Source organism: Metopolophium dirhodum, chromosome 2, assembly GCF_019925205.1.
Source record: "Metopolophium dirhodum isolate CAU chromosome 2, ASM1992520v1, whole genome shotgun sequence".
Classification (NCBI taxonomy): Eukaryota; Metazoa; Arthropoda; class Insecta; order Hemiptera; family Aphididae; genus Metopolophium; species Metopolophium dirhodum.
The window spans coordinates 22943124-22966037 of record NC_083561.1 but is presented as its reverse complement, the minus strand read 5'-3'; the positions used below and the strand labels follow the sequence as shown (position 1 = coordinate 22966037).

The 22914-nt window shown below is 32.1% G+C and overlaps 1 pseudogene; it reads right to left on the bottom strand.

Moving 5' to 3' along the window:
- Window positions 1–1400, bottom strand: LOC132938828 (52 kDa repressor of the inhibitor of the protein kinase-like; annotated as a pseudogene).
- Window positions 1401–22914: the final 21514 nt, after the last annotated feature.

Here is a 22914-nt window from a genome sequence, read left to right as displayed (position 1 = left end):
TTATAATAAAAATTCTAGTCTCCTTTTTTTATTGGATAGTTTAACCAGCACATCATCAGGAGTAATTGAATCATTTTTGTTGATCGAAAGCATAGCTAGACCATTTAGTCTTCCCTATTAAAATTAATTACAACATTAAATTAAGTTAATTATAATCAATAATACTATTATTTAAATTAAACGTACCTCAGAAGTAGAGTTGCGTAAGTAAGTTTTAATTCTTTTGAGAGTTGAGAATGTCCTTTCATTAGTGGCAGAAGAAACTGGTTAAGTTGCTAATATTTTAAGTAACTTAAAAATATTTGGGTACATGGCTTCATTACATATGTAAATAGCGTCCATTGCATTTTTTGGTTTATCCGTTTCTGATAGTGATTTAAGTTTTCGTTGCCAAAGTTTGAACTCATTTTTGAATACCTCATCACAATTTCCAATATCTTCCAAATCTTCACTATACTGTTTTGTAAGAGATATAAAATCGTCTTCATAACCACTTTCTTTAAATAAGGAATGGAAGCTTGTCAATGTATTTTGGTGATTTGTAAATCTTTCTTCCAATTCATTAATGAATTTGTCTATGTATGGAATAAATACTGACACTCGATAAAATATTTCTGGATCGTTTGTTTGAATGTTACACCTGTTGGTTTGTCTTTTTGATATTCTTGGTATGTTTATCGCAATGTCAATTTTCTCAGCCAGTGATTTTACACGTTCAAAAATGTCTCCAAATTCTTTTTCAGCATTCAATCTTATCACTTTAAGTTCTTGTTTTGTGTTTTGTGCCAATGACATAGCTTCTTTGAGATCAATACTTGTTTGCTGGAGAACATTTGATAAGACTAAACCTAATGCAAATACTTTATTCAAAACAAACAAGCAAATTATAAATTCTGAATTTAACATAGAGATTCTAAGTCGTCTTGTTTTTTCAGATGTATCATTGTCATTCCATTCAGAAATATCTTCCAAAGCTTCTTCAACATACTCAAAGAGTTCTAAAAAGTCATGAACGGCATGGTATCTCTCAATCCAACGAGTCTCGCAACTTCTTTTAAGCGTTTTTTTAGATGGTGTTTCTGACGAGTTTTCTATTTTTTGAATTAGAACCGACTTCCGCTTTGAACAAATAAAAAAACTCTGATTTGACTTATTGTCCCAAGACAATCGCGTATGGCTGGTACACTACAGGATTTAGAAACAGCTAAATTTAACGAGTGGGCTGAACAATGAACATATAGAGCATTTGGGTGAATTTCTTTAATGTGAGCCTGGACACCATTAAATTTTCCGGACATTGCAGCTGCCCCGTCGTATCCTTGCCCACGTAAATATTGAGTATTGATACCAAATTGTTTAAGATTTTCTAAGATTAAATTTGCTATTCCTTTACCAGTCATATAATGATATGACTGGTAAAGGAAGCATTAGTTGGTACAAATTTTATTTTATTTTATTTTTATTTATTCATTAATACGGACAAAAGTCCAATTCACAATATATTTGTATAGATAACAATAATATAATATAATTTAAAATAATAAAATATAACATAATAATAGCTTGGAATCAAATAAAATCCCTAAATCTTTAAACAATGACGAACGATGTAAGTTAATGTCACATATATGGTAATTAAAATGCAAGGGATTGTGCTTTTTGGAGTAAGTAACAATTTGGCATTTATCAATATTTAATGAAAGACTATTTGAAATACACCATTCGTTAAATGAAGCTAAATCACTTTGAAGAAGATTAATATCATCGGGGGAAGAAATAGCTTTGTAAATTTTTGCATCGTCGGCAAATAATAAAATGTTGGAGTGTGTAATGGAGGACACAGCATCATTTATAAATAAATTAAATAGGAGAGGGGAAAGGTGATCGCCTTGAGGTACTCCAGAAATTACGTTTATAGGTGTTGATATAAAATTTTTATATTTGACAAATTGGATTCTTTGACTTAGGAAAGAGTTAAACCATGATAATAGGGGATTTGCAAAGCCGATTTCCTGTAGTTTATTAATTAATAAATCGTGGTTTACTCTATCAAAGGCTTTTTCAAAATCAGTATAAATAACATCTGTTTGTTGATTATTAGAGAATGATTGTATTACATGATGTTTAGTAGTTATTAAATTAGTAAGACATGATTTATTATTGCGAAATCCATGTTGTTGTGGTGCTAAAATATTTTTAAATATGGGTGTAAGCTTATCATTTATCATCTTAGAAAATATTTTTGTGAGAATAGAGTTGTAAAAATTCTTGTAACTTCTGTACTTAAAAATATAATATATACTATATCTATATGTGTATGCATATTAACTTAACTGAGTTAAAAAAAAAAAACTTAACTCGCCCAGTCTTGTGTGTTTATAATTAATTTTAATATTTCAAACGTTTAATGTATTGTTAATAAACAATTTTAATGTTATAAATTCTAATTAATCATATCTAAATAGTAAATACTTACCTATGGTTTATGGAGCTGTTCAATCAATAGTACTTCTCGATGGCAGAATAGAACAGAATGAACGAACATTTAATAATTAAATATTTTAACATGGTCAATAATCACGATAGTGCTATAAAAATAGAATCCATACTACTATGTTACAAAAGTGTATTGTTATACAAACAATAAGTTGTAAGATAAATGAACAAAATTAAATTTGGGCCAAACCAAGTGCTCTTTAAAATTTGTTTCTAGTTAAAACTCAAATGGGTGTCACTGGTTTCCGCCAAAAATTACCTTTCCGTTTTCCGCCAATACCTTTTTCTGCCAAATCAGAAAAAACGTCATTCCTTTTTCCGCCAATTATAAATTATAGAATTTCAAAGTTTGGGAACCCTTACGTATCATAATACTCATAACGATAAACCTATGGTTTATTTTGCGATATAATAGTCTATATTATGGTGTATAATATCTTATATGGTGGGTTTTAAAATTGTATACCTGTATGCGTCTTTATCTAGACAGAAAATATTATTTCATAGATAATATTATCTAATCTGTCATCTGATATCATGCTGCAATAGTTGGTTCGATTTGTTAGAAATATTACGGTATTGAGTACTGAGTAGTGACTAGTGATCACCGATCAGTGGATAGTGTTTGATGTGTTTTAACTACAGTAATGTCTGCACAATTAATTACGAGTAAACGCGAAAAACCATAAATTGTGATTGATAATTTTAAATTTAGTAAGGCATATGAAGGAGTAAATAAAATTCGTTGGAGATGCATTAACAAAGTATGTGATGCAAAAGTAATAAGTATATACAAAAAAAAATTTCGACAATGAAGTATTGTACACGGAAAATGAACACCATCACGAAGCTGTTAATGAAAATACCATAAATCGGCAAATTGTTAATACCTCGTGCAAAAGGAAAGCGATAGAAGACGTAAGTACAAGACCAAAAAAAATCATTTTACAAGAATTAGTACATAATGAGTGTGCCAAAGAAATAACAGTAAACGACATTAATAGAATAAGAAAAAATATGTATGAAAAGAGACGCAAAACCCTCCCAGCAAATCCAAAATCCATTTCTGAGGTACACCAAGCTTTAAATGTTTTAAATATTGAAACAAAACAAAAAGAAAAATTCCTACTATTAAATAATGAAAAAGAAAATATTATTATTTTTTCGTGTTCCACAAATTTAAAATTTTTGACTTCGGTAGATACTGTTTATATGGATGGGACATTTGATTATTGTACTCGCTTTTTTATGCAAATGTTTATTATCCATGGATTTCAAAACGGCCACTATGTTCCACTCATATTTTGCTTATTACCAAATAAACTAATATCTTCCTATATTTTTGCACTTCGTTCTATTTGTGAAAAATGCAAAGATATGAATTTGATTTTTTCACCTGCAAATGTGACTATTGATTACGAAAAAGCTATTATAAATGCAGTTACTGAAGTTTGGCCAGAAAGTAATATAATTGGTTGTAGATTTCATTTGACTAATTCTTGGTGAAAGAAAATACAATCTCTTGGTTTATCAATGGAATATAAAGAAAAAAATTCCGAAATCGCCAAATGGTTACGACACACATTTGGTCTTTTGTTTCTTGATGCTGTAAAGGAATAGCTTTACGTACTCAATTCACGTATTAGTATATAAGTATTATTCTACTCGGAGAGGCAGTTCTCCTTGAGTTGTTATGATCTCCTAGACGTAACCTCATAGTTAGAAACCACATTCTATTTTGGCAAGCTAATCAAGGGGAGCGGCCAACAACAAGTTACGAAGCGGCGGTTGCGAGAATAACAACTTATTGAACCAGCTACATCCACCGCCCCGTCCATGCGCAGGATCCATTAAAGGAACCGACATCATATATAGGAGGGCTGGGAACACAGTAAAGACAGATGTACCTGGACCAGCAACGCAGAAGCGACTTCACGCCACTAGCCATATACAGACGACTACTACTACTACTATTACCACAACGATACTATATATTTCATTTTGTTCTAATAAAACATTGTATTTATAAATCTAATTTGACTACTATTATTTTCAAATCATCTACATAGTGAATCCCTGAAGGGGCAGCACGTAACACTGGCGCAGTCGGTAGGATATTCATTCAAAGGAGGCAACCGTCAAAGGCTACAGTCAACAAGGAGGAATTGATCATTCTTCCAAGGCGACAACTCTGAAGAAGAACCTATACACAAAACAAATAAGTCACGTTGCAGCACCATCAAGGAACACCGCTTTATTGTGAGTGAATAACTATTTTAAATTTGTTACATAGACGTATGCAACATAATTAAAACAAAAGTATTGTTAAGTAGTCGAGCATAGGTATATTGGTGTAACTAGCGATAGCTAAGGAAGGTGTACCCAGTCCTTGCGAGCCGAAACCATATTATATGTAAATTTGATTCAAATAAACGATGCTGCATATGGGGGCTAAGTAATGTGAGAACAGTCCGGCCCCCATGTAGTGATGATGATGGAAATAAAAAAAAAAAAAAAGGTATATTGGTGTAAAACGTAATATTTTTTGAATTTATTGAGGGCGTATTATTGAAGTTTTATTGAATTAAAGGGTATTATTAAAGTATTATTGAATTAAAGGGTATTATTGAATTATTATTGAAGTTTTATTGAATTAAAGAGTATTATCGAGTTATTATTGAAGTTTTATTGAATCAACGGGTATTGTTGAGTTATTATTGAAATATTATTGAATTAAAGGGTATTATTGAATTATTATTATATTAAAGGGCAATTATTGAATTATTATTATTATGAGAAACGTATTAAATAAGTGGTGAAGTGATTTATGGACAAAGAAGTTACATCTCCCTTGAACGTAGCTAATTCATTGTATAACACTAGTGTAGAAGACGAATTAAACGAAATGAATAGACAAATTGAATTATTAAGCCCGATTAGAAGCCCAGCCCAGTTGAAAACCCAGTTAGAAGCCCAGTTAAAAGATAACCCAAGTAGAAACCCAAGCCCAGCACTTAAACCCACTACGCGTAGCACAGTTACAGAGAGTTTTGAATTTCAATCATTAGATTATACAACTAAAAAGCGCGCAAAGAAAATGGTGGTTATAAGATTAGAAGACGCTTTTAAATTAATACCACTATGTACAGGAATATACGATATTTATCAATTTATAAATGCATGCGACATGACAGTAAGCTTAGTAGAGGAAGCAAATGCACCAACGTTAGCCAAATACATTACTACAAGGTTAACAGGTAGATCATTAGAAATGATTAAATATAAAAATGTGTCGAAGTGGACATATATAAAAAGTTATTTAACAGACGCATTCGAGGTCACTGCTACGGCTTCAACCTTACAAATACAATTAAATTCTATTAGGGTGCACAATAACGAAGACGTAAATGATTATTGCCATAGAGTAGAAAAATTATATTACCAACTATGTACCGCCAGTACACTAGGTAAAATAGATACAGAAGCAAAAATTATACATGAAACACTTAAGGAACAAACGCTAGCAAGCTTTATTAAGGGATTAGTAGAACCGATTAGGACGATAGTAAAATCACGTAATCCGAAAACCCTTGAAATTGCTAAACAGTTATCGAAAGCTGAAGAGGTCGAATATAATACGGAGAGGGATAATTATAGGCGTAGAAATGAAAATTCAAACAACAGAAGTAATTTTTCACGTAACAATAGTAATAATTATCAGAGAACGAATAATACGAATTACAATAACAGAAATAACGGAAATTTTCGATCAAATAACTTTACGAAACCGAATAATTTTACGCGAACAAATAATTACCAACGGACAGATAACTTATCGCAACCAAACAATACTAACAGGCCAGTAATAAAATGCTATAATTGTAATGGAAATCATTATGCATCGCAGTGTAGAAACAATCCAAGAACTAACTATTCAAATAACAGTAGCAACAAACGTCCACCTAATAGAAACAATTTTACGCAACCACCTACGAACTATAATATACAAGTAGCAACATGTACATATTGCAATCGAAACGGCCATAATATTAATGCATGTTACAAAAAACGAAACGATGAAAGTAGACACGACAATAACTCGGGAAACGCCAACGTATCGAACGAAGGGCGTAGTACTCGTTCCATAAACCAGATTATCGCAGAACAACCAATGCACGATGCTACCACATCGTTACAGCTATAGAAAATAACCATATAACATTTAACTCGTCCGCTGCTAAAACAAAAAAATTACACTTAATGATAGATACAGGTAGTCAGGTAAACATACTCAAAATAAATTGCTTGCGCGAAGATTTAGAAGTAGACGAAACTCAAAGAATAAATTTACGTGGGATAAACGAGGACCTCATTCAAACCATAAGGAAATTAATAATACCGATAGAATTAAATGGAAAAAATATCAGTGCAGAATTTCATATAGTAGGAACACGATTTCCAATTCCCAAGGACGGTATTCTAGGAAACGAGTTTCTCTCAACTAATAATGTAATAGTAGATGTAGCGAATAACAAGTTGATTATCCAAACGACCTCTTATTCACCAACAGTGATTAATGAGATCGTAGAAGAAACCAGTTCTATCAAATTAAAACCATGAACCGAAACTATTATAGGAATTTTGATTGCCGACCCATTAGTTGAAAACAAGAATATTCTAATACACAAACAACAATTAGTAAAGGATGTGTTTTGTAGTAATACAGTATCCATCGTTAGCAACGGTAGGCAATAGTTAGCATGATGAACATATCAGAGGAAATAAAGACTCTAACTAAAACTGATTTAAACAAAATACTTTACGATACTGAATACGAAATATATACAGTTGAAACAAAGAACAATCACAACGAACGTAAGACTAAAACAAATGATAATAACTGAAGCTGAACACATGGACGAAACTGAAAAACAATCTATTTATGAGATATGTGAACGATACAATGACATATTTCATATGGAAGGGGATATTTTAACTGTTACGACCGCGGGTACACACTCTATTAAATTAAAGCAGGACCACCCATATATCGTAGACCTTATAGATTACCTCACGCACAACAAGACGAAATAAACTCGCAAATTAAAAAAATGGAAGAAAATGGAATAATTGAGAATTCTAGGAGTCCCTGGAATTCCCCTTTGCTATTAGTACAAAAGAAAATGGATTATTCAGGCAAACAAAAATTCAGATTAGTGGTAGATTTTAGGGCACTTAATGAGGTTACCATAAATGAATTTCACCCTTTGCCAAATATTACAGAAATACTAGACCAGCTAGGAAACAGCCAGTTATTCAGTAGTCTTGACCTTTCTTCGGGCTTTTATCAAGTAAAAATGGACAAAGGCTCACGGGAGTTAACAGCCTTTTCGACTAACCAAGGACACTGGCATTTTAAACGAATGATTCAGGGAATGAAGACGAGTCCCGGGACTTTCCAAAGAATTATGAATTCAGCTCTAGCAGGTTTAATAGGAATCAAATGCTTAGTATATTTAGACGACATAATCGTATACGGGGAAAATTTGTATGATCATAACGAAAAGCTAATAGACGTTTTTGAGCGATTAAAAACTAACTATTTGAAATTACAACCAGACAAGTGCAATTTCTTAAAAAGAGAGTGTATATACTTAGGTCATGTCATTACGAAAGACGGGATAAAACCAGATGAGCGTAAATTAAAAGCAGTAGTAGAATTCCCAGAACCAACAACAGTAAAAAACATAAAGTCGTTTTTAGGATTAAGTGGTTATTACAGGAAGTTCATAAATTCGTAAGGCGCAATAGCAAAACCATTAACTAATCTTTTAAAAAAGGACACTAAATTCGTATGGAGTAACGAGTGTCAAAAATCATTCGATACCTTGAAAACAGCGTTATGCTCCGAACCAGTTCTTAAATATCCTGATTTCACAAAGACCTTCTTATTAACTACGGACGCAAGCAACAAGGCGCTCAGAGCCATATTATAGGTAAAGATTTGCCAATCTGTTATGCATCACGCACATTAAATAAAAGTGAAAGCAATTACTCAACAACTAAATTAGAATGTCTTGCAGTAATTTTTGGGGTTAAGCAATTTAGACCATACCTATATGGTAGGAAGTTTATAATACTTAGTGATCATCGTCCACTAACATGGCTCTTTAATCTAAAAAATCCATTATCAAAACTAGCTCGATGGAGAATACAGTTAGAAGAATACGAATATGAAACACGCTACAAAGCCGGGGTACTTAATTCTAATGTAGACACGCTTACGCGAATGTATTCGATTCAGGAAATAAAAAATGAAACATATGAACAATTCCTCGAAAAAATAGAAACACAACTTGTTACGAATAATAACGTGAAAGAAACTATAGGTACACTAATAGAATCACCAAAAGAATATAATATAGTGTCAGAAATTGCAAGACAGTATAACTTTAGGACAGGAACAAATTACCAATTAAAAAAGCAATTTGGAAACGGTGCGATGTTACCGCTCAGTAAAGTAATAGAGGACACGCCTTATTACAAACAGGAAAATAGATTCATAATATTCCTAGTAACAAAAAATAGAGATCGGCAGAAAACAACTTACGAAAACATGTTTATATCACTAGTAAATTTGAAACTACTTTGCGAAGAAAACGAAGTAATAAAACTAGCTATGAATAAATTAGGCGAACATGACGATTTAGAATGGGAAAAAATAAGGTCAATGATACGATACATATTTCGTAAAACAGGTATAGAAATCATTATATGTGCAGGTATAGAATATACTGAGGAAGAAAAAGCGATTATTTTAAAACAGTTTCATGAAAAAAACTCGGAGGTCATTTAGGCGTTAACAAAACTATTAAACGTATTCAAAAACAGTTTATATGGAGAAATATGAAGGGGGACGTTAAGAAATATAAAGAATTGTACATCGTGTCAGGTGAATAAGGTATCAAATCGGCATATCAAACAACCAATGGCTATTACGTCTACAAGTTCAAAACCATTTGAAAAGATATTTATGGATATAGTAGGGCCTTTGCCGACAACATTATCTAATAATATTTATATTTTGACTATGGAAGATGATCTAACGCGTTACACTTTGGGAGTTTCAATTCCTGACCAAAAAGCAAACACGGTCGCGGAAGCCTTTGTTATACACTTCGTTTGTGTACATGGCATACCGGGAACGATATTAACTAATCAGGGAACCAATTTCCTTAGTAAAACGTTTGCTGAAGTTTGCAAGTTATTAAAGATAGAAAAAGTTAACACTAGTCCTTTTAGGCCACAGGGCAATCCTGTTGAACGTGCTCATAGGACCTTAGCCGAGTACTTACGACATTATGTAGACAAGAATTTAAATAATTGGGATCATTTATTACCCTTTGCATTTTTTGTATATAATTCGACAGTACATTCATCTACTAACTTCCAGCCATACGCACTAGTTTACGGACGCACATTGGAGGTACCGATTAAATTAAAAACCGAACCAGAACCACGATACAATTACGACGATTATTTATTTGATTTAAAGGAAAACATGCAAGTGTCACATAAGATAGCTAGAGAACAATTAGTTAAAAACAAAATAAAAAGTAAGGAAAGATACGATAGAAACGAAAACCCACAAGAAATACATGTTAAGGATTTAGTACTCCTAAAGGATAATAATCATAGAACAAAACTCGATCCATTATGGTTAGGGTCATACGAAGTCACAGCAATAGTGGGAAATGAAAATGTAGTTATACAGCGTGGGCGGCGTAGCATCACTGTTCATAGAAACAATGTTAAAAAATATTATAATGATGCACAATCCGATTAAAATATATATATATATATATATATATATAGCTATTTATATTTAATTAACGTGTAAATTATTAATTTGATTTTAAGAATAAAAACTAAATAGGAAGCGTAATACAAGCAATGTAGAATTAAACATTTTCTTTTCTAAATATTCTTTAAGCAGAAAAAAAAAATAATAATACAAATTATAGATAAATTTTAATTTTAGGGACAGACAAAGAGAATTCATTTTGGAACTTGAAATCGCACTCCAACAAGAATTATATGAAACATATACTATAGGGCCGGAAAACACACCGAGGTGTTTTATAGGTCATATCAATACTGCAAATAATAACGTCGAAGAACCTTTCACAACTCTCGAAATAACTAAAATAATAGAAATTATTACTAATATCATGTATGAATTGTCACCAAATTCAGTGACGTCAGTAGATACATTATGTAAACGACTAACAAATTATATGAAACTTTTATACGATCCAAGGGATATACTAGATTATGATAGGTGGTTTTAAAAAAACAATATATATATAAGATAATAAAAAATAAGGTAGTTTTAGTTTAATATAAATATAATTTTATACTTTTAGATTGGTGATGATGATTGGTTGTCTAGTCAAATCTGACGAAATAAATACATCAGAACACTTTAAATATACGCCTTATAGAAATGGCAAGGGATTATATTACAAAAATTTAGTACCTACTAAGATTATAGGGGCTGAATATAAACTTGTAACATATTTCTCGTTAAAGGAGTACAATACAAAATATGATTTATTGGGGGAAAAAATGAAAAATATTACAAAAATATGTACCGATCAAAAACATATCGATTTATGCGGGAAATACCAGATAGTGATAACGGATTTATATAGCGAAATAAGTAAACAAAAAGAACGTATGTATTTGTCATTAGGAAGTGGTATGGATCAATTCGATAATAAGCAACGGAAAAGAAGGGGGCTAGTAAACATAATCGGTAACGCTATGTACACGTTATTTGGCGTATGCGATGATAAATGCACTAAGAAAACACGGGAAGCTATAAAGCAAACAGAAGAATCGGGGGCTAATATACTACACATAATGCAGGCTCAAACAAAAGTAGTAAAAAACTAAAAACAATAGTAAAAAATATAGGAAATACGTTAGATCAAACCGAACAATTATATAGAAACATTTCAACTAAAGAACAACAATTATACGTAAGAATGTTACAAATACAAACTAGAACTGACGATGTACTAGACTTATTAATGGCAGAAGAAGTACATAATTTATACACAATAATCACAAATCAATACGCTTACGAAACTCAGACGTTAGGACATAATATAGTAACAGCCGCTAGAGAAGGAATAATACACCCAAGTCTTATGACACCGCAAGAATTAGCATCAACTTTAAAATCAATAGAACTAACAATTAAAAAACAATATAGCATTCCTATGGGAACAAAAGCTTCAGAATTAAATGAATTTAAAACAATTACTAAAATGAGTATTTACTATGAAAACGATAATTTAGTATTCATTACAAAAATACCGTTAGTTATTGACATTGGACTTACATTATACCATTTAATACCTATACCAATAATCCATGTTCAAAATAATACTGAAAGGTGGTATCTCCCAACAGTTACTTATAACAATATTGCAATAACTAAAGATAGAAAACGATTTACTACATATACAGAAAAACAGTTGGACGACTGTACAGAGACTACAATATATAGAATATGTAGAACACCACAACCAATTCAAGAAAACAGCGAACGCCAACCATGCGAATTACAATTATTCAAAGGTCCTGATACTACTTCTAATCAACGGAACTGTGCAATCGAAAAGTTTAATCTACAAAGAAACATATACCATAAATTACGAAACAAAAACACCTGGTTACATGTGGGAAGTGAAGCACTGACCATAAGTTGTACAGATTTAGTCGAGTCATTTACGCTAGATACAAATAAAATTGGAGAAATAACTATCGTGAATAATAATTGTCAAGTATTTACACAAGATGCAGTACTAACCGCCACAGAAGAGATTACCAACACGAATTATAAAGATTTCATACCTACAACTAACATAAAGAACATTTTAGAGAAGATACCTGAACACATACATAGATTCGAAGTAAATAAAGAATGGGGAAACAATCCAAATATACAATTAACGGATCTACACGGCGTATCCAAGTCCTTGGATGAAGTACAACAAATGATAGACCAAGAAGTTTTAAGAGAACAAAGCCAAAAACACCAGTTTATACACAGTAACTTACTATATATTGTAACAATAGTATTAGCAGCACTATCTCTCGTGCTCATAATAGCAATATAATATATTATTCATACATTATATACATATTATTATATACGTCATATATACATATACATGTGCCGCATATACCCCACCGTAGAGTACGACACGCGTTTTGGTATATAATATTGTTAAGCGCGCCCGCCCATCAGCGTAGGTACTTGTCTCACTGCCGTCAAGATGACGCGTGTAACGCTCGCCGTTATCATTGCGTCGGAGATCGCGAGTCAATATTTGGCACTAAAAATTAATTTCTCGCGTCGAATTATTAATGCCCACGACCTTTCATAATTCGCAAACGGGTCGTCGGCCGTCGGTCTGCAGTGCTCGTCCCGTCGACAATCGCAAAACGCTCTCCCCCCACCCCCTCTAAGGTCACACCGCTCACGGCGTCGTTTCTAAGGGTGGTGGGTGGGTTGTAGGTACTACAGAAAACCAATTCGTATAATTATTGTACCTACGGTTGTGCTTTTCATTAAGAATATAGTCTCCACTTCCCGTCAGAGACCCCTCGCTTCTTTACCGTACCATTGCCTCGAAACTGTCTTTGTGTGTATTACACGGTGCTCATCACTTTATTTCGCTCTATGGTGGTTGTAGTAGTAGTACCCACACATAATACACGTGTTACACAGGGTATTATACAGGGTAGTGGTTCACCGCCGTTTCTCGTAAACCTTCGGAAACCGGAAGACCAGCAGACGAGCGGTTACAACGCCCTGTATGCTGCGCAAACATCCTACATACATATATACATTATACAGTATTATACGCGTGTACACTCCAGGGTCTGGTGTTCGTGTATATATATATATATACACACGAACAATTTAGTTCCGGTGCTGCTCTTACATTTGTGTGTGTGTGTGTGTGTGTGTGCGTGCGACGAGGGAAAAACGCTGCGGGCCCGACAAATTCGCCTGGAAAACGTCACTCAATTTCAAACGCAACAAAAACGTAAACGGGCATATTCGTTCGGTCGTGTTATGTACCCACGTACAATAAAATACGAGCGCACGTGTTCGAGCTGGTGAATTCCGCTGTGTCTCATCGCTGGGAGTGTATAATATATACGCCACTCCACTGGCACCCACCCCACGCGTGGGTCCGCGTGTCGCCGCCACCGCCGACCGCACGCCCGCTTGCTTCTCGTCTTCGCGCCGGGCCGACCGTAAGGTTTTTTTATTATTAAAAATGTAATGTTAAAATAAAATTAACTTTTTAACTTAACTTTAACTTTTTAACTCGTTAATGCCCAGCCTAGCCTATAATAATATTATAATAATGAGACCCGACGAAAGCGTCGACAATAATAACTCATTTTAACTTGATAGGTTAGGTTATTATATTAGGTTAGGTACGACCAAAGGGTAATAAAAAAAACCATTCATCGCGTACTGCACTCCGCGCGACAATGACGACCGTATACAATATTGTGATTGTATAGTGTTTGTGTATACCTTTATTCTTATTGTGTTAGGCGCGTACACATTTGAAGAGATTTTGCGAAAACTACGAGACGAGAAAATCGAAACGTGACAAAAGAAGCCGTAATAACGAGTCCGTCGAAAACCGTTTAAAAGTTATATAATAATAATGTTACAATAAAAGTTTTCACCTCCGGAACGTTTTCTAAAACATCGGTACTATATAAATTATATTTCGTTGTATATTATTATATTCCTCCGAAAAGTCTGCGTCCGAAAAGACCATTGTAAAAACACGCAAATTATTAACGGTCGTTAACATCAGCTGCCTGGGGATTGCCGTCAATGTCTGACAAGTTGTCGTCGGTGCGGACGTGACGGTGAAATGCAATAATAGCGGGCGTGGTAGGTATAGGTACGTCGTGAACCGATAGGTTAGGTTACATTATGTTAAATATTATTTAATTATCTGACTATGGATACCTACATTTGAAAAAAATACTTTACATTTATGAAAATACGTTTGAAAATATTTTTAAAATAATTATTACCACAATTCACTCAAAATACTCAAAATTATTAACAACAATTTAAATAAATAATTATAAGAAAAATACTGTCCACGGACTTAAATTGTAATATATTAAACTTTTATTACTTATTATTTTACATTTTACTTATTATATTTATTGTATTAGATATATTTTGCCACATGGAGTGTACAGACTGACATCAATGTGTATTTTTTTTAAATATTATTTTTAAATATTAATTTTTAATGATGTTCATAAAATAATTTAGATATCTTATCATATAAATTATTATACCGTTTGAATTTTTAATTTTTTCTGTAGCTCACATTATAGTAAATTAATTTAGGTTATCTCATTACTCGGCCACTGTTGTAGACCTAGATTATTATTTGTTATACATAATATATTTTATTTTTAAAGCAAAGTTTATAACCTATTAATTCTCCTAATTATTATATTGAATACCTATGTATATATTATATATATATATTTATTTTGTAACTTTTGAATTCATTTAGGTCATATCACTTCTGTACTAAAACTCTTGAGACTATTCAATAAATTATTTCGTTTTTAAATCACAATAACTAGGTAATAAAAATGTTTCATTGTTATTTTAATAGGTATTTATGTACTCTTCTTCTTCTAAGGCGTTTTACAGACCATTAAGGTCCATTGCCGCAACAACAACTTCTTTCCACTTTTTTCTGTCTCTTGACACTTCCTCCGCATGTTTCACTCCAATCATCCTGAGGTCATCCTTGACTATCAGCCCACTGTTGTCTGGGTCTTCCCGGGGACCGTTTTGTATTTGGTCTCCATTTTGTTATGCTCCCCAGTACTCCTTCAGATCTCCAAACATGACCGGCCCATCTTATTCTGCTACTCTTCATAATTTATTTACTCACAACTTACATATTTTATAATGTGGTAATACATTTGCAATGTAATTATAATTAGTACCTAATTGTGTTTAATAGTTAACTTACCAATAACATTGTATACGCACAATTGAATGTGGAGTGCATAATAAACTTAAGTTTAAACACGATTAAAGATAAATCGAAAGATTTTAAATAATCTGTTATATAAAAAGAAAAAATATTAAAGTATTAAAGTAATCAAAGCATGTATGTTTAATCGTGAGTTCAAGTAGTTTAGTAGTAATAGTAATTTGTAAACACTAAACTATTTTAAACAATGTATTCATAATTCAAAATTATTGATAAGGTATCATGCTTAGATCATATACAATAGATGGAGCTATGTGTTTATTTTTCATATACCGAGCTGTGTCCAACATAACCCCCACTACCCATTTAATTTCAAGGTACAACGAGTTATTGCGTATGCGTTTCGCCAACAATCACTACCTATAAAATAACTAATAAGTGGGGGGGTTATGTCGGACACAGCAAATGATTAAAAATTAAAGTAGCTCCATCCATTGTATATGATCTAAGGTATCATGCAATACCCTAACCTTCAAAACAAGTAAAAAAAAAAAAAAATGAAATCTGTACACCTAACGGTAATATAATAATTAATAATATATACATATAATATATAGTATACGACTATACTTATTAACAGCATAGAAACCAACATGATGTTTGATCCTTGTTTACCCGTACTAGAAAAACGTGTTAACACTGTTAACAGCTGAGTTCATATCACAAGGTTGTTATCATTACAACCATAGAACAACTGAACCACGAACATATAATAGTAAGGACTGGCTACTGCTCGACCAGTGTGATTCGCTTATTGTCGCCATTTCAATAATAATCCGCTAGGGTCGCTACTGTGCGTTCGCCCTATTGCCGCCAATGTAGAAGCGTAATTAGCGTATACAAACAAGTAATACTTCAAATTTACCAACTTCAAATTGAACTGCATGATATAATTAATTATATCATGTTATATAGTACCTATATTATAGTATAAAATTGTAATAATCTTACTTTATAAGTATTTTCACCGATTAAAAATAAAATAAGAGTTGTTATTATAATTAATAATGATTGAAATTCCGGAATAGGATTATGCAAACATTTTAATGATTATTTCATACTTTCATAAATCATAATATTGAATACATCAGTAGTCAGTAGTCTGGTGCAGTTATTTTGTTAAGGTTAAGTAATAATGATTTATAATATTTATTACAAATTTTCATTATAGGTAGGTTCACCAGAAAATATAGTATTGAAATTATAATATATTGTACCTACTGCATACTTGTTAAAACTGAATGAAATCAAGAATTAAAAAACAAAACTTTCTTAAATATCAAAAATGCCGTATTTTTTTAAGTATATAGCAAAATAAAAATATGTTGTACCCAATAATTAGTTGAATATGTAACTTATTAATATCTAAAATAATTTATCCAGACCAGAATAAAATTAACTATTTTATTAATATAGGCATGGGATGATAAAATAAAGGTAGGTATTAATAAATCAGAAAAAAAACTAGTAGGTAATAGTTAATTGAAAAAATGTCTACAAAACACAAACTATTGTAATGAAGCATTAATTAGTTTTTTTATTTAAAACATTAGGTACTATGTACAAATTAAGTTTACTTAACTTAAATAAGTAATGCCTAACTTAAAATTTTGAAACATTTTTTTTTATCATGTTTTCTTTTTTTGTTTCAATAAACAATAAACTACCTAATAGTAAATTTTCACATATTTTTACGTACTGTTGTTATCGGTGGTTGCGATTTTGTTGGCGCTCATAGCGGAATTTCTCTATTATGGCGACGATAACCGAATCATAATTTTATATGGACGAGATAGCAGAGAGCAGCCCCGTGAACTGAACATTAAACATAGCAGCTGATCAAAATAAGAATGTGTAGTGGTAATTAAATTAATAGGTAAAACAATTAAATTTGTCATGGTGGTAATCTTGAACTAGGTGCTTTGAGGACGGTATGTAGTGGGGATTACACGCGACAAGACGTGATAGTCCAATAATCTAATTACTTATAATATGTATGTATAACAATAAAAGTTATTGTTGGAAGTGGGTACACTGATAATCATTTATCACCATATTATCTCCGGTATTGAATTTATTACTTGTAACTTCTGGTCTTTATAAGCTAAAAGTATATCAATAATATCATGACCAGTGTGTTACGTCCCAACCGACGTCGATATATACATCAACGCAGAAATGAAATACGTGATGTACTAGGTATGATGAATGTTTATTAACGTAGTACACAATTACAATGTTATAATATATGGTGTAAAAGAGTGGTGTTACGACTCTTTAAGATAGTATATAAACTGTGAGTGGTGTTACGACCTGACTCTGAATGTCCCTAACCGTCTGAAGAGCTCTTGTCCTGGGCTTCTATATATATGATTGTGTCCTTTGGAGTGGGTGGTTGTAGTAGTGGCTAAGCTCGGTCATGAGACAGAGTTCGGGTCTCGTATTTGGTATGCTGGTCGACTCGTATCCTGCGTATGGGCGTTGGCTTTACAGGAAAGATACGTATGTGACGGCACCTTCTATAGTTTAATTGTTTTCTCTACGCTTTTGCAACGACCTCCGCATGTTATACTATACTAATTGCCTTATTAGTTATAGTGTCAAATATTATTAGAAACGTGCGGCGCGCTGTACATAGTTAATATATGACTACTTAATACGTGGGTACGTAACACCTCCCTTCTAAAAAAAAGACTTTATGTTTAAAAGCTTAAACATAAATCTTTAACATTTCCATAGTATGTAGTTATTACAATAGTGATACATTGGTTACAATACATTGATACATAAAATAGTGATAAATTGGTTATAAAATAGTGATACATTTTGTTAGTAATATATAATAGTTGTTAGATATTAGTACATTTTTTTTTTTATATAAGTATATAGTTTCTTTTGTTTTACATTTTCTTCTTAGTCTAGTGTTAGTACATGGTGGTCATATATGTGTAGTTAATATACGTATTCTGTTACATTTTTATAATTTAATTATTATAACTATTACATGTTTATATATGTAAATACTTATGCTATTACCTAAAATTATAAAACTTGACATTACATTTATTACATATTTATATATCCGTCCTATATTCTATTGGTCTTATATGGTTTTTGTTTTAATGATTGAATCGTTAGTTAAAAGGTTATCTATTTCTTAACTAGAGTATGTCCATTCATGTATGTAGAATCTTACTTAGGTACTCCCTGATTCCCAATTATAAGTATAATATTATAGATGAAGAAATACTAGAAATGGTAGTAACCATCAAATTTTGAGAGTGCTTATATATTAATTCTAATAAAATTTCGTTTAGTACTATTTTAGCCCTATAATTAAAGATGTTAATTAAAATTATACGCCTATATATATATTCTTATTCACTTTATACTTATGTATCGTTACATATTTTTGTACGGTGTTTGACCGTTATTGGTACGTGTTTAGGATTGAAATATAATTTGAACATGAAAGCAAAAGTGAAGAATGTACGTGATTTGAAAGAATTGAAATTTGATACGGCTTTGTTTGTGCCAATGCGACTTGGAGCATGACGATCGTCATCATGATCCTAAAAAGTTTCCTTACATATTAAATTAAATATATTTATAAATATAAATACAATATAATATATAAATATATTAAATATATACACTTTCATATATATATTTTCATTGCCCAATCCTATCAATTATTGTTAATGATTAAATTTACATGTATATTATATTTATTCTTTATATATATATGCTTTTCTTATTTAACTCGGATTCTCGTGGAAATTATTCTGATTGGGTGGTCTACTATTATACGCGACATTATTCGTTCGGCATTGTGACGAAAAATGTCCTTCGCGATTGCACGTATGACAACGCTTAACATTAAAATTGATATTCCTCGGATTGGGGTTTCTATTAGTATTCCTATCGTAGGTATTGTTTCTGTTTATATTATTGTTATTGTCGTTGTTACGATAGTTGTACGCTGTGTTTTGATTATTATTGTTAAATTGTCTATTTTGATGCGTATTTCCATTGCTATACGTATTATTTGCACGGAAAATGTCTTGTACATCATTATATGTACGAATATTTTTTTCGGTAATTAACGCGATTTGCATTGCTTGTTCGAGAGTAGTAGGATTTTTTGTTTTTACTTCGAATTTTATTTGGTCGCTTAAACCGTTTATATAACTGACTAACGCTTTTTCCCTAATATTGTCACGTAATATTTTTGCTTCGGTGGGTGTTTTGTCTATGGCTACTGTGTTACATAGTTTCTGATATATTTCCTCTACTCTATTATTGTACGCGCATATGGTTTCATTATGTTTTGTTTTTACTATGTTTAATTCGATTTGTAAGTTAGCTGCTCCGTAGGGAGTTTCGAATGCGTCTAACAATATTATTTTCATATCGCCCCATTCTACAATTTCCTTATATCTGGTTACGTTAAAAGCTCTGTCTGATAGTTTAGTAGCTAATATCTTTTTTAACATGAAAGGGTGCTGTTCTGAGTCTACCGTACTTATAATTACTTCGCATGCATTTAAAAATGGATATATTTCGGATTGTCCTAAATAGTTAGGAATTAATTTTATTGCGTCTAACGCGCTTATCGGTTTCATATCGGTACCGCCTGTCATTTTCTTAGCTTTGACTATTCTTTTCGGTTGTATATATTCGGTGTGAATAGTATTTCTATTACTTCGTAAACCTCGGTGAATTGTGCCAGTAGTAGGACTATTTTCAAACTCCTCTAGGTTTATTAATCTTAAGCTTTTATTTAATATATCACTACTAATTGGTTTGATCTCTATACGTTCGTTAATTATTTCTTCGTTAAATGTGTCTAACTCTTCGTCTAAGTTATGTATTTCTATGTTGTCAATTATTTCGCTATCAGTATTGTTTACGTCAATTTCTAAATTATTCTCGTTTTCGATTATTTAAATTATTCTATCTAATGATTCCCTAGCTATCGTTTCGAATTCGTCGCTAATATTTTCCTCTGAACTATTGTTCATTAATATTTGTTTAATTCTTCCTAACGTTTAAATATAGATTTCAAACATAAAACTCATTTATTCATATATTTTTATTCGATTTGGGCTTTGAAATTCGGGCATAGGGATTTCTACTCGGGCTAGCGGGCTTCAACTTGGGCTTTAAACATGGGCTGGGGGCTTAAACATGGGCTTAAAAAATCTACACGTGTTCTATACAATGGAGTAGCTAATTCCAAGGGAGTTGTACTTAAATAAGATGAACTAAAATTTAATATGCCCTCAATAATCAATAATAAATATAATCTCAATAATAATCTCAATAATGCCCTGTAATAATTCACAATAATAATTCTCAAAATAATATAATATGCCCTTAAATAATTCTCAATAAATGCCCTTTAATAACTTCAATAATAATTTAAATAAATTGCCCTTTAATAATAATTTCCCTATAATACGATGGACCAATAGACCAAAGGAGACGGTTATATAAATTATGCTTACAACATTGCTGTATTCATCTCGTTGCTTGATCTCTCTCGCCGTAGTTGAATTGTAACAAAAGTTCGGTCTTCCCAGAGTCGTTGAATTGAAGCGTGCACTCCTCAGTTCAACGGTGATCCACGAAGGTGAAATTGCCTCTGTTGATTGAAGTTTCCTTGTATCTTGGAAGACCCTGTCCACAGCGCCAAAATTCTGTTACGTCCCAACCGACGTTGATATATACATCAACGCAGAAATGAAATACGTGATGTACTAGGTATGATGAATGTTTATTAACGTAGTACAAAATTACAATGTTATAATATATGGTGTAAAAGAGTGGTGTTACGACTCTTTAAGATAGAATATAAACTGTGAGTGGTGTTACGACCTGACTCTGAATGTCCCTAACCGTCTGAAGAGCTCTTGTCCTGGGCTTCTATATATATGATTGTGTCCTTTGGAGTGGGTGGTTGTAGTAGTGGCTAAGCTCGGTCATGAGACAGAGTTCGGGTCTCGTATTTGGTATGCTGGTCGACTCGTATCCTGCGTATGGGCGTTGGCTTTCCAGGAAAGATACGTATGTGACGGCACCTTCTATAGTTTAATTGTTTTCTCTACGCTTATACTATACTAATTGCCTTATTAGTTATAGTGTCAAATATTATTAGAAACGTGCGGCGCGCTGTACATAGTTAATATATGACTACTTAATACGTGGGTACGTAACAAGTGGCACTATTAGCGTGGGGGAGAACTGTGCAACATAATGGGGTATTTTGGGGCACAACTTAGGCTTAACTATCGTACTTACTGAATTGATTTGAATAGTTTATTATTTTTTACGCTGGAGCACAAAAATCCCAATTACTGCGGTCTGCAGTACTGACTAGGTATAACGCATTTACACACAACCCCCCCCCCCCCAAAAAAAAAAACACCTCAACTTTGAGGAGTTGTATCTCGTAAACGGATAAACTAAAAATGAAAATTTAAACGTTATAATTCATAAGAAAAAAAGCCTTACTAAATTATGAAATTTTTAGTATGGGTTGCCATTTGAAAATCAAAAGTTGATGGTGGTTTACCTAATAAATATAAGGGTGAAAATATTAAATAATTATATAATTCTAGAACAGCATAGATCTAAAATTTAGAAGAAAAAAAAAATTTGAAAAAAGTGAATACTTTTTGAGATAATGAGTGTTTTATGCTTAATCAATCTCCCTGTATTACATAATAATAATTTGGCTTGAATGACTTTTGTCGTCAACTGTCTTACGAAGTTATTTTCGCAAATATTTAAAGTAAACAAACAACTATTACATTATTTGTTATTAAGAAAATGTACAAAGAGCATACTATAATAGTGGTAAATATTATACTATAGCCTAAAGCTGATTTATAACGGAAAAAATAAAATCGTTTGGTATTTTTTAGATGGATCATTCGGAAAATGAGATAAATCAAATTCAATTCAAACAATTCAACAATTCGAAGAAGACAATGATAATTGTATTAGTATTTAATTGTACAGCAAGTGTAGTACCATTAAAAAAACTACAAGTTGATTGTTATATCTTGCACATGACTAAGGGCCGTTTTTACAATAATTCTCAAAAACACTTGTTCTCCGGACACCGTGACTTGCCCGGAGAAAAATGCCGCCCGGTGGTCGAGGATCGAACTCGGACCGGCTGTGCTGAATCTGACGCGTTAGACCGCTCGGCCACCTCGTCCCCCTTAAATATTTTTGTGATTTTAACTTTACTTTAATTTTTTATATT